Genomic DNA, 14408 nt, shown 5'->3' with positions numbered 1-14408 from the left:
GGTGTATTATTAAATCATTTTTTTTCTCTAAAATAACTCTCATTTCCATAGATAGCCAAATTAGGACTAATTTATTTGAAAAGTCCAGTTTAAACAGATTTGGCCTAATTATTTATATAAGCTCAGCAAGAACCGTGAGTGATCATATAGATCCTTTAGAATCTGTTTTGCTGGAACTTCTAATAAGAAATCTCTAGGTTGAACTTTCAGTAGCCTCTTCAGGCCAGAAGCCAAGCCAAGTACTTGCCATCAGACATGACTGTAATACCTATAGATTTGCACAGATTCCTCTTCATGAGGTCCCCAAAGTATCCTGAGGTTCCTGCCCCTGCCAGGAAGTGACATTCTTTACTCACCTGGTAAGGCTACTGGGAACTCTGTAAGCAAGGTATCAGGCCAACAGTTCCAAGGGGCTTTATGGCTCCAGGTTTCATAAAGTCAACCTTAGTTCCTTAAAGCTGCCTGGTCATTTCTGATTCTATGCATGTCTTTCTCAAATATGACATTCCAGTCAAAGCCTTAGTAAAATAACCAATGTTTTCAATAATGTCCTGTTACAAAGAGAACAGATTCTTATTGAACTTATGCAAATGATCAATTGCCATGGAAGAAGGAATACTTACTGAGACCTTTTGAGTTTCAGAGGGTTCAGATAGAGAGAAAAGTTGAATGCTTTGATTTGTTTACAAGTGAATATTTTTACATTTCTGTAAGTCACAGATAACTTAAGTAAAATTTTTCTTAGTCTGGAAGAGCAAACATTAGAGAACAAGCAATGTCTAAAATAAGAGACATAACACTATAATCTTTTCGTTCATTTAGTCCCATGTTACTAATTCTGGTTTAGTCTGAATGCAGCATTAGTTAGTTCTGGAAATTCTTTCCCATATCAATTTTAGGATTTTCAATATATTGAATACCTGTATTTGTCCTGAAAGTCCTTTATATGAATCTCCTTTAAGGTGAAACTCATTTTACAAGAGAATTAAAACAATTATAAATGACAAAAACTCAGAATAGATATGGTTCAAGAGCTGATGAGAGTTTACAATTTAGCTGGTAAGGAAATCAGGTTATTTCTGTAACACATAACACTTCAATAATTAAATATCAAGTGATGACCTTATCAAAACATTAAAATTTTAGAAAACGTGTAGAACCTTTAGAATCCTTATAGCATTTATTCAAATGTAACCCAAAGTTTATCATTTGTTTAGCAGTAATTCCTGAGTAACTTAGCATACCAAGGAAAAGCCTAATGAGTTAAAGAGATTTCATTTACAATTTAGATCTTGTCAACATTTGCTAAAATCTTAGAAAGCTTTAAAGCACATGCCTAAATACAATTAGGGATGTTAAACACCTGATATGGGGAAAATGTGAAAAATGGTTTTCCTGGACCAGCAAAAAGAAAACAACTGTTTACATTTTCTTCTTAACAGCAGATTAATTAACCTAAGAAAACTTTGTCCTTTTGAACAGACAGAAAACCAGCTTTCTATACCAGTGTCTTGTTAAAAATTCATTTCAATCTTAGTCTGTCATGACAACACTTAAAAGTCTTTTTCTGAAGATTTCCCTGCACAAACCTTCTATAACTTTCCTTTGCATTTAGGTTTTGTTCCAAGCCATTTCCTTCCAAACAATCATCTCATTTAGGACAAAATTACTTTCTTTTCCTTCAACAAAAGACTTTCCCATTCCTTATATCTTTCTTACATATCTCCTACTTTTCCACGTAGAGTCGTTTCCCTTATTTCCATCAGTCATAGTTACAGTTAGCAGAATTTTGTCCTTAGAAACACCTTAATATCTAGTGATGGCTAAGTATTAACCATTTGTGAGCTGTTACAACAGAATTCTTTAGATGGCAAATTTATGAATCAGTTAAGCACAAGACATGTTTACCAACAGATTTAAATATTCTTAGTTTCTTTGCAGTAAGTCAAAAGCACAAACCTATGTCCAGTAATTAATGACTTAGCATTTTATCCTATTTGAAAGACCTAGATGTTCAACGAATTTAATTCCATTTGTCATTTACCAAAACTTTAAAGTTTTAGTTTACCAAAGACTTTGAAAGCTATATTAGCAATTACCCATGAAAACTTTGAGACAATTAACCATCAGTTTAGTCATCACTTTGATAACAAATTTCAACAGAGATAACAAGCTTATTTGACCTTCAGTAAACCTTGATAGAATAAAAGTCTCACGTTTGCCACTGATAACTTAAGAGACACATCTGTCTGAACCAACAAACTTAGTTTAAATGCTAAAATATGTTCAACCAGGATCTTCCCCATGGTCAATTTTCACCTAAACACATAGGGAAATCCAGAGTGGGTGGTGTTAGATCCTGTGGGTGCTCTCTTGCTCCTTGACAGTGGTGCTTGAGGTACTGAGGATGGTCTAGAAACCCGTAATGCAGGCCGCACCCAAGGCGGTGCAGAAACAGTTTGAAAAAGGGGGATGGGGAGGCAGAAGAGACAAAGTGCTGCCAAAGGGCAAAGAAAGGGTTCCTGGTTCAGGAGATCATCAGCTCCAGAGGAGCAGATGCCATGTTTTCCTGCCAACAAGGGCAGGAACAGGCAATCCATATTGGGCCAGAGAAGACAGGGAATTTCCCCAAAACAAAGGAGGTTTGGCAGATGCTTGGGAATATTCCTTAAAGTCCCCATTCTGAAGGACACCTGGGATCGTGACCTGAGTGGAAGGCAGACACTTAACCAACTGAGCCAGCCAGGTGTCCCCCCACCCCTCACTTTCCCCCCATCCCCCAGCTTTCTCTTATGAGAGCCCCTGTTATTTTACATTCTGTTTGTCTGGATCACGTTTCCTGTGGGCTGTCAGAGTTGCTAAATCCGGTATCTTCTCACACATGCCACTTACAAGAAGCAGGAGCACTGTCTTCCTGCAGCTCAGCTTTAGGTCCCAGGTCAGAGGAGGACTGTGATCCACACACTTTCTGAAGAGTTCATCCTTGTCCAGAGCTCATTCACATTGCTGCTCCTGATACCCCCCGGCCAGGGCCTCCCTGATAGGCTTTGCTTCCTTATATACCTTGGGCTCTTTACTTGGGTTACAAATGTCCTACTTTGGTCCTTCCTATCAACACAGAATCGGACCCATGGGGGCAGAGTTTGGGCTACCTGAAGCCAAGAATCAATATATGGGAATTGGTCAGGGTGTCTGGGAGTCCCAGCCATTATTTTGTAAATAACCTGGACAGTGGGTAGGCCTTAGGGCCCCTCAGAGAGCCAGTTGACCCCAACGGTAGCCCATTCCAATTCACATAATGTACCAAATTTTCCAGATGTTTTGATCCCATAGTGTCCTGATAATCACTTCTTAAAATTTTGAGTATATAGTCTAAGACCGTAGGTTTTTAAGAGCTTTCACCATGATGAGCAGGGAGGCTCCCTTGGCCACCCTGTGTGTTCCCTCCCTGTGTCACTGGCATGAGGACAAATAAAGGAGAGACCAGTCAGATCCCCCCCGCCCACCATTCCAGAGGACAGGTGGGTGCCTCTTAGCCTTACCGAGTCTGTATGAATCCCAGACTGGCACCCCAGAGGGGCTTGCCTTAGACCCTATGAGGTCACCACAGAAGCAGGTTAGGTCCACTGGGACTCCACAGGTTTCTGGGGTGGCCACCCATGGAGCCACAGAATCAGTCCGCCTGACAAGCCAGGTTGAACTGCACATGCACTCACATTCACACCGAAGTTATTATATGCTTCCCCTCCAGGAGGCCCTGACCTGTGGAATTCCTTCTGGAAATTCCTTCCTGTTCCCCCTTACAGGGGATTCCTGACCTGAAGGACCCCACCCCACCCCCCACCCCGGGTAGGAGGCCCTACCTGTGAGATCTCTAAGAGGTCTCTTGGAGGTGATCAGTATCCCCTTCCACCCTCAAGGGTGGGCCTGACTGGCTCCTGGGGCCCCAGGTCTTATTAGAATCTGACGTCGGGACCAGGTCTCACCTGCCAATTCTCTTTTGAGTCTGGGTGGGAACAGTGGGGCTGGCTGGCCTGAGGTGACCTGGAGGGAGACTGCTGAAAATCAGGCAGGGCGCACCTTCTCCCTTACAGTCCCTCATTCCGCCACTGCCCTGCCTTTGCCCCAAAGCAGTGGTGACAATGGTTGGGTTGGGTTTACTGGTCAGGAAACCAAATGTTGCAGAACCTGGACTGGATCCTGGCAGAAGAACCTAGTGGTACTCAGAGACTTTGGAGGATTGGAGGTTTATTTAACACCAGTGGGCCAGGACGAGGTTGTTCTCCAAGGTCTGAGCCCCGAGCACAAGCAGGGAGGGGGATTTATACCCTTCTACTTCGGCATACTTGGTACTTTGGGTGCTTGTGGGAAATGGGGTAGGAAAGAACCCAGAAGGGCTTTGAGACAGGGACTGGAATTCCCTTGCTGGTTTGGTTAGCCATCTTAGAGTACAGTTTTTCCCAATCAGTACCAGTTTAACCTGCACTCTATATATACTAGCAAAAACATTAGCAAAATAAGAAGCTAAATCAGACAGAACTCCTAAAACTTTAAATTATTTCATTATAACCTTTAACCCACTGATAATTCATTTTTAACTTCTTTACTACATCCCACAAGGAGAAATGAAACTATATTTCACTTCATTTTTTTTTAAACATAAATAAGATCTAAGAAGTCCCCAGTCCTTTGAACTCTAATTTTCAAAACACATTTGATGGAAAAGGAAAGAGAGGGACTTTGAAAATAATTTGAAGAGCTTCTCAAAGAAAAACTGGATTTCGTGTTTTTTTTCCTTTTTTGTTGTGGTTGCTAATTAAGAGTGGTAGTTATATCAGATTTTTTTTTTTAGGACTATGTGGGTAATGAGAGTCACATATGGTACTGGGAAGCATTCACTGAACTTTGATATTTTAATATAGCTTGCTACAGAGAGAGAGAGAAGAGATAGATTGAGAAAGAAGGAGAAAATAAAACAAAAAAGGGAGATGGGGGTGGGGGAAACAGACTGAAAGATATGGGCTAATGGCAGCTGAGGGAGAAACTTAAAGAGAGAGACTCAAAGAAAACCAGACAGGCAGAGCACTTAAAAACCGCATATGGGAACCTATTTATTTTCAGGGTTTGTTTTTGTTTGTTTTTTAGCAAATGGCTGTGACAAGTCCTCACTAAACTCAGAAAATAATGTATAAGTGAGAAGTAGTTGAGTTGCCTTGGTGGGGGTGGGGGAGACAGCAGAGAGGTAGAGGGAGAGGCAGAGAAAGAAAAGCCCAAGCGGACTCCATGTCCAGTGCAGAGCTGTATCTCAGGACCCTGAGATCATGACCTGAACCGAAATCAAGAGCCTGATGCTTACCCAACTGACTCACCCAGGCATCCTATCTTTGCTTGCTTTTCAAAGTTATTAAAGAAAATATCCTAAGGACTATCTTACAAGTTCTTTTAATGGATTGTATTCTACCTATGATTTTGTCAGAGGTACATTATTTGCATGAATATGTCCAAGTTTGTTGATATTTCTTTTTTTTTTTCCTTCAACTTTCCTAAATGATTTTGTGTGTGTGTTAGCTTAATTGATCTATTTCTTATACTTGTTAAAATTAGAAACCCAGTAGGGTTAGGGGGTGGAGAGGAGAGAAAAAAAAAAAAAAAAACACCTCACTGCATGCTCTTTTAGAGTGCTTCAGCATCACTTATACAATTTTGAAGTCAATTGAAAGAGAAACATAAGATATAAGTATCTATTGAACTAAAAAAGCATTTTTTTCAAAAACCATTATTTCTTCATATTTCTGATATCACGTTTTAAAAAAAAAATCTGGGCCAAAGATAATTTTGGAGTACCTACTTAGAATGGTGAAGACAGCACCATGTAGATACCATCCAAAATCTTATCTAATCTTTTGAAGGATGTTATGAGGATTCCCAAAGGATAATCAATTTACTATTTAGTATATTATTATTTCTTCTATGTTAACTCCTAGACAAATTTGTTTGTAGAAAGACAGTTTGGAGAACTTAGCATGCAAGAATATTCCGAAGACAAATAAGTTAAATTAACTGCTTCATTTTTAATTCAAAACACAATATGAGCTGATAAAATTATTTTAAAAAATCCCAAGTAGGAGGCACAATCTGCTTATTAGATTGCTTATGTTTTTCTTTTCCTTAAAAAAAAAAAAGATATTTTAAAAAAAAGTCAAAGTCATGAAAACATGTAGGTCTGATAAAGCAAAGCTCAGAACTTTAAAAATGAACAACTAGCAACTGCCTCCTACTTTAATTTGCATGTCAAGTGACCCAGATGAAGAGACAAACCCTAGAACATGAAGTTCTACCCCTTTCTGTTGTGATGAGCATTCAAAACAGAGTATGCTATGGGTCACTAATTATCCAATCAGCTTCAATTGTTCATAGGGCTAAATTAAATGATAATAAGTAATCAACCTAATTATTCTATCATCTAAATAACAGATGAGTTTGCCATTTTTTTCATTTTATATGCAAATAATAACTTCCTTTATAATTTGAGTCTAGCACTATAAAATATAAGAAATGGTAAATGGAGCCTTTGCCCACAAGAAGTTAACAACCATCTGGAGAAAGAAGGAAACACCATCATCTTCCACTAGAACTACTGACTACAAAGGTACCACGGTCTCTGTAAAATCCATTCTCCATGATGCATGTAGGGTGATCTTTCCAAAGGGCATACCTGAGTGTGTTGTATCTTCACCCTCCCCTGCCTCCACTCCCAACTAAAGATGTGAAGTATTTCATTGAATTTCCAGTGCATTTAGCTATAAACACAAAACTCCTTGCCAGAGTTTTTGGTGTCTGTGAGCCCCCTAGAGATTTTGCAGCCTGGTCTCTCCTGGGGTCTCCACCTCTACTTCATCCACACTGGCCACACTTGCTCTAGCCACCTTCTTTGCAAAAGGTGGTTTTGCTTTTGCTTCCTTTGCCTTTGAAGACATATCTTGAAAAAAGTTGCTGTGGCTGATATCGAAGAGGTTACTGCCTGTGTTCTCCTCAAGGATTTTGATGGATTCCTGTCTCACATTGAGGTCTTTTATCCATTTTGAGTTTATCTTTGTGTACAGTTTAAGAGAATGGTCGAGTTTCATTCTTCTACAGATAGCTGTCCAGTTTTCCCAGCACCATTTGTCTCCAAAGGCCAAGGAAACAAAAGCGAAAATGAACTTTTGGGACTTCATCAAGATCAAAAGCTTCTGCTCAGCAAAGGAAACAGTCAAAAAAACTAGGAGGCAACCCATGGAATGGGAAAAGATATTTGCAAATGACAGTACAGACAAAAGGTTGATATCCAGGGGCGCCTGGCTGGCTGGCTCAGTCATTGGAGCACATGATTCTGGATCTCCGCGGTGTGGATTTGAGCCACACATTGGGAGCAGAGATTAGTAAAAAATATATATATTTATATAAACTTGAAAAAAATAAATAAAATAAAACTCATGTACTCAAGATAAAAAAAAAAAAAAAGGTTCATATCCAGGATCTATAAAGAACTTTTCAAACTCAACACACACAAAACAGGCAAGCATATCAAAAAATGGGCAGAAGATATGAACAGACACTTCTCCAATGAAGACATACAAATGGCTATCAGACACATGAAAAAAAGTTCATCATCACTAACCATCAGGGAGATTCAAATTAAAACCACATTGAGAAACCACCTTACACCACTTAGAATGGCCAAAATTAGCAAGACAGGAAACAACATGTGTTGGAGAGGATGTGGAGAAAGGGGAAACCACTTACACTGTTGGTGGGAATGCAAGTTGGTGCAGCCACTTTGGAGAACAGTGTGGAGATTCCTTAAGAAATTAAAAATAGAGATTTCCTATGACCCTGCCATTGCACTACTAAGTATTTAACCCAAAGATACAGTTGTAGTGAAAAGAAGGGCTATCTGTACCCCAATGTTTATAGCAGCAATGGCCACGGTCGCCAAACTGTGGAAAGAACCAAGATGCCCTTCAACGGACGAATGGATAAAAAAGATGTAGTCCATATACACTATGGAGTATTATGCCTCTATCAGAAAGGATGGATACCCAGCTTTTGTAGCAACATGAAGGGGACTGGAAGAGATTATGCTGAGTGAAATAAGTCAAGCAGAGAGAGTCAATTATCATATGGTTTCACTTATTTGTGGAGCATAACAAATAACATGGAAGACATGGGGAGATGGAGAGGAGAAGGGAGTTGAGGGAAATTAGAAGGGGAGGTGAACCATGAGAGACTATGGACTCTGAAAAACAACCTGAGGGTCTTGAAGGGGCAGGGGGTGGGAGGTTGGGGGAACAAGGTGGTGGGGATTAGGGAGGGCACGTATTGCATGGAGCACTGGGTGCAGTGCAAAAACAATGAATACTGTTACGCTGAAAAGAAATTAAAAAAAAAAAAAAAAGAAAAGAAAAGGTGGTTTTGCTTCATCAGGGTAGCTCCTATTTCAGATATCAGCATAACTGTCTAATCCCTGACTTCCCTTTTTAGGTCAAATTCCTTATATATAATGGGTCATAACACCACGAATGTCTCCTCTGAGAACAAGGGTTAGAGACAGCTTTTTGTTTTTATTATTAACATCTATCTACCTCGCTAGGCTATGAGCTCCAAAACTGGAAAAATCATGTTTATTTCTCCACACCCTCATAAAAGAAATGCTTTCCTAAAGAGCCTGCATTCTATAATCCCTTAATAAACAGTGGGAGAATGACTCTTATTGTTACGTGAAAAATGAAACTGCATTCAGTAATTCTATCAATAGAACTTCTGAAAATTCCCTGCTAATGTTAATGAGTTTCAATCTTCAGTTTAAACTAGTCCATGGGTTAGTTAATTGGATTTTTGTTTATTTCTTTGTTTTTGAAAAACAAACCTTTAATAGTTCACATTAACAAAAAGAATGACTGCCTCTATATTGTCAAACATTGATTCTTTCATGTATTCAACAAATACAAAAAAAGTATATGTGAATTCAAATACACTTCACAGGTTTCAATCACTCAAGAGCATGAATTATAGAATGTATTTGAAAATAAATGTGAATCACATTACTTTTGAAAATTCCACTGGCTCACTCTACCCTATTTGTGGCAGATCAAAACTGTGCTTGATAAACTAAATTGTGAGTGGTTTTCACTTCTGTGGCATAAAACAGACTTAATGCTCCTTCATTTGCCTGCACTTACATTTTCCTTCCTGATATGGCCTTGTCCCTTGAGTGAAACATTAGAAGGTGTTTTTTGTTTTTGTGCTTTTGTTTTTTTAGTTTTGACAAATTAAGTCACTTAACCCTACCAAGTACTCCTCTTTTATATTTCCTATTGTTGATTAAACAAGCTTTTCAGTAAATTACTAAGCACTTACAATGTGCTGGGCTCTGGGGAAAATATATGATATGCCCGTTCTCATTTAAACAGCACAACCACCCCTTAGTGTAGAGATGACTATTGAATTCTTCTAATAACTAGAAAGAGAAGCTGAGTAAGTTGCCTCATCATCACCTGGTTAATAAAGGGGAGTGGCTGGGGTTTTAGATCAGTTTTTCCTTCTTCCCAAAAGGTTCTAGCAAAGACAGAAAGAACAATACCAAGTAGGAGAAAAACCCTTGACTTCAGAGTCTTTTAAAAACCCAGAGAGAGAAGTAACTTTGTAACCAACTGACAAGTCACTAAACTCTATAATCACCTTTAAAATAAGGAAACTTGTATAATATCAGGGGCAAGAACTATTGTCTGCCAAGTCAAAGTTAATTGATTCTCTGCTTACCTCATCTCCCCTTTACCCAGCCCCAAAATTAAGTCCACAGAAAGAATGATGAATGGCTTAATGATCATGCATTGTACAAGTAGACAGGAATGTAATCATATAGTCAGCATTTTTCATCTTCTAAACCATATGCTTATCTTCACAGAGTAGAATTTTTAGATTAGTAGCATTTTTTAATGTGTTGTATATCATTAGGAGATAAGACTACTACCAGCTGTTTGAAGGAAATAGGAGTTTTAGTAAAAGAATCCATTGGAAGGAAGTGAATAAGACAGATTGGTGATAGGAGAGGAAATCAAGTCTAGCAGCTTCATTTCTTATCCCAACTCCCTATTTTTCTTACAAGTTGCACTGACTTTTGTAAAAGATTTTAATATCTTCATTTACATCTCCATAAACTGCTATAAGGTGGACATTTCTACTTACATAAAAATTCATGCTTGAGAAGTACTTTAAAATCCTTAGTATTTCAAGCATTTTAAACATGAGTCCAGATCATAATATAGTCTACCATCCCATAAAATGTAGTAAAACAATGAGTTTTCAACAGTTGTTGAAGAAACCTTAATTAAACAAGCAAGACTCAAGAAGGACAAAAGATTATGGTATTGATGCCTGTCAGGTGTATTGAAGTTGTACAATATAAAAAACATTTACATTAGATTTAGATAACAGGAGATTAAATTCTACTTTTTCTATTTCTTGATTGTATCTTATGACTATTCAAAAATAATCTGTCATAAACTCACACATTTTTTAATCTCTTATGCAAAAGCAAGCTAATCAGAGCTGAGCTCTTATCTTATTCTTCTGTCAGACCTTCCCCAGAGTCTGCACTGTCTGCTCAAGCTCTGACCATCAGATCCCTATGAGAGCAGGCAAAACGAAGGACAGAGAGAAAATGAGGTCCTATCCCTGCACATACACTGATTGCATATTTGCCAAATCTTACCCACAGTTACAAAGGAAGCTGGGAAATACAGTCTATTCACCACCATGTACAAAACCCAATCTCCAGGAGTATAACAGTCTCTGCCACAGTGATCTTATGCAAGGGATGTAAGATCCTAAACAACAAAGCCGTCATCTGTAACATGCATTTTAATATCTATGTCATCATAATGTAATGATGATGGTATGTTCTATTTGAGAGTATCACACCTGTAAAATAAGATTGTTTACATTTAAGTCCTGTGTCCACCCAAGGTGTTATTTGTTCGTAAGAGTCTATGAATAGAAAAATCTGCAAATAAGATATTGTATTACCAATAAAGGGAACACTCTGAACAAATATCAATGCATTCTTTTTCTTAAAGATTTATTTATTTCAGAAAGAGAGAGAACATGTGCCCATGAACGAGTGGGGGAAGGGGCAGAGGGAGAGGCTCGTCAAGCAGACTCCCCACTGAGCATGGAGCCTGACAAAGGGCTCGATCTCAGGACCCATAAGATCATGACCTAAGCTAAAACCAAGAGTCGGACACTTAACTGACGGAGAGGTGCCCCATGTCAATGCATTTTTAAGGCATTACTTTTGCAACATGATTTTTAAAGATTCTGTTTATAACAAAGACCGACTTCAAGTATTCCTCGCTAGATGTAATATACTTCTTTGCCACTTGTAGCTTTCTTAGTATCATTCTTTCTCTTTCGTTTTAGCAAGGATGGTTTTTCCTAATTCAAGAGCTCTGAAACTCTTCAAGTGTGGGCTGCGGTTAAGGTTTAACAAGAAATAAGTGAAGCCAATTCTGTCAGAGAGCTCTGTACCTTTTCATAGCAACACATCTGAAATATTCAGGAGGAATGACTGTATTTCAGTCACATTCCTGTGCATATACCACTTGTACCTTCTTCTGAAGTCTCTAATAGAAGCAGTCTCTTTTTAACAGTAATGCAACCTCTGTGAAGATGGATTACTTTTTTTTTTTTAATGCTGTGAGGCACCAGACAGACAAAAGACTGATATCTGAAAGCGAGGAAACTCCCATTTCCAGTGATGGGGGAAGTGGAAAGCAGCTGCAGATATAATAAAGAGAAGCCACTGAGTGCAAAGTTAAGCTTTGAATTCTTTTTAAGCAAACACGGGGGAAAAAAGTTGGATCATTTGTCCTCAAAGAAACTACCTCAGAACACTGAAGTTGCTCAGTGGATCCAAAGAAAGACTATTGCTGACAATTGGTAAAAAAGACACAATGAACCAGTTGTCAGACGCACCTACTGAATGCCAATTTGTAAAATAAAACCCTTTTGAACAATCAGAGGATGTTGGATGTTTTAAAAGAAGCTGCTGATTCAAAATGAATAACTTCACTTTGCTATGTTTTCTGCTCTTGTACGGATCATCATTACTATTTTTACTTTCTATTTTCAGCAGAAATTTGAGTTAACCTTTTGTTCCATCTGTAGCCCGCCTTCTGAAGCAGCACCACCTCCTTTCCATTATTCCTTTCAAAAGAACTGAAATTTGCAAAATGTGCCATTTCCCACCCTCACTCTGTGGAGGAGTAGCAGAGCCAGCTTTTCAAGCATGAAGATTCTTAATAATCAAAGGAACTTGAGGACTAAAATGAGTATGCAAAGCAGGTAATGCCCAACACCCAAGGAGATAGGATTGGAGAGGCAACGAAAATATTCTTGCCCTAAAATGCATTCCTCAGAAGCCTGTGATAGCACCTAGAACTTGCTACAGACTTCAAGTCTCTAAGAAAAATTAAAAAGTATTCTCATGAAGATATTATTCACTAAACCACAACACCTACTGGTTTCTCTAATTATCCCTACCTGAGACCTCCAAACCTTTTCCTGAGTAAAGACACTGGTAAGACACTGGGTGCTGACTCCCCAGATGACAGTACTCATTTACTACATTAGACAATTTTAGTATTTGAGAAATTAAAAGACAAAAATTTACCCTGAATTCACTTGGGTCTTAAAAAATGTTTTTTTTTTCCTATTCATGATAGTATATTCATATATTTGAAATATAACTGTTATGTTTGGCTGAATGTGTTTATGGAATACTATGTATCTAGTTTTCAGAAAGTATTCAAAGCAAGTAAGTATTTCTGGTCCCTCATAGTAGTATCTAGGCACTTCAGCCAGCTATGTTTTCTAGAAAGCCAGGCTGTGCCTACCTGACTGTGCCAGGCTGGGTGGTATCACAGCCTGGGAGAAGACTTGGTTTGGGTGGGGGCATGTGGAAACTGAGCAAAGAAGGCTGATTCTGGCTCCACTGTAAAGAAAGATAAGAGACCAGGGTGCCTGGGTGACTCAGTTGGTTAAGTGGCTGCCTTCGGCTCAGGTCATGATCCCAGAGTCCCACGATCAAGTCCCACATCGGGCTCCGAGTACCATGGGGAATCTACTTCTCCCTTTGACCTTCTAACCTCTCATGTTCTCTCTGTCTCTCCCTCAAATAAAAATAAATAAAATCTTAAAAAGAAAAAAGAAAGGTAAGAGACCAATCCATTCATCAGAAATCCTGTCTTGCCAATTTATCCATGATTAAGAATTTCCTACACAGATGTGGAATGACACAGTAGATGATATAAATGTGTGTTGCAGAATAAGAGTTAAGGACTAGAAGAGGCCTGGAGGTCACATAATCTAATCATCAGTTGAGGGAAGTAAAGCCAAAGTGACTTGCTACCTCATATCTTATAACTAGTAACCATTAAGGCAGGACAAAAGCACTCTTTCTATGAAATTATTGACATTAATTAAATGTGAGCCAGAAAAATATTATCAAATGCAATGCTTGCAAATATGCTGATATTGTAGGCACTAAATACATGTATTACCTAAAAGGATTCTGTGGTGCATCCTTTTAATGTCTTCTATCACAGATAAGACAGAGAACTACACATCAGAAGACTTACTAGTATGACTTCTGCCATAAATTACATTGTGTTTGGGCCTATCATCATATTCCAATGTACCTTTTTTTCTACTGAAAAATATGGGTATTAGATTTCTTAAATCTTCGAAGTCCCTTCAACCTTATGATTCTGAAAAAGTAAAAATTCTTCCCAAATGCAAAATATGTCCCCATAATTTATCTGGATCATTGTAAAATTCCCATCCTAGAAGACTATTAAAGGAGAGTCATCTACAAGTCTTTCTCTGGAAGAGGCAAATTTAGGTAGATGATATGATCAATAATCACAATTCTATTACTTAATTTTTTCAAAGGTACCATCTTTTCTTTAAAAGATTTTATTTGTTTATTTATTTGAGAGAGAGAGAGCACAAGTAGGGGAAGGACAGAGTGGGAGGGAGAGGATCTCAAGGAGACTTTGCGCGGAGTGAGGTGCTCAAATGGGACTGATCTCACAACCCCAAGATCATGGTCTGAGCCAGAACTAAGAGTCCATGCTTAACCTACTGAGCCACCCAGGCTCCCCTCAATGGTACTACCTTGCTGATATGCCGTAACAACCTTAGAATGGTTATGGTGAGACTGAAATTATATAGTTGCATTAAAAATATAAAAGCTTGTTACTAGAAAGTAATAGCATTGAGGATATTGTGCTTTTTGAGACACCTTTGGTAATAGTAACTCATAACTGTTGAGGAGCTGGCCCAACACTCAAGTGACAGATTTTCCT

The sequence above is a fragment of the Mustela putorius genome, unplaced genomic scaffold (genome assembly GCF_011764305.1).
Source record: "Mustela putorius furo isolate JIRA1106 unplaced genomic scaffold, ASM1176430v1.1 tig00003834_pilon_pilon_pilon, whole genome shotgun sequence".
Lineage (NCBI taxonomy): Eukaryota > Metazoa > Chordata > Mammalia > Carnivora > Mustelidae > Mustela > Mustela putorius.
The sequence above is the reverse complement of the archived record's forward strand: the minus strand, read 5'-3'. Positions refer to the sequence as shown.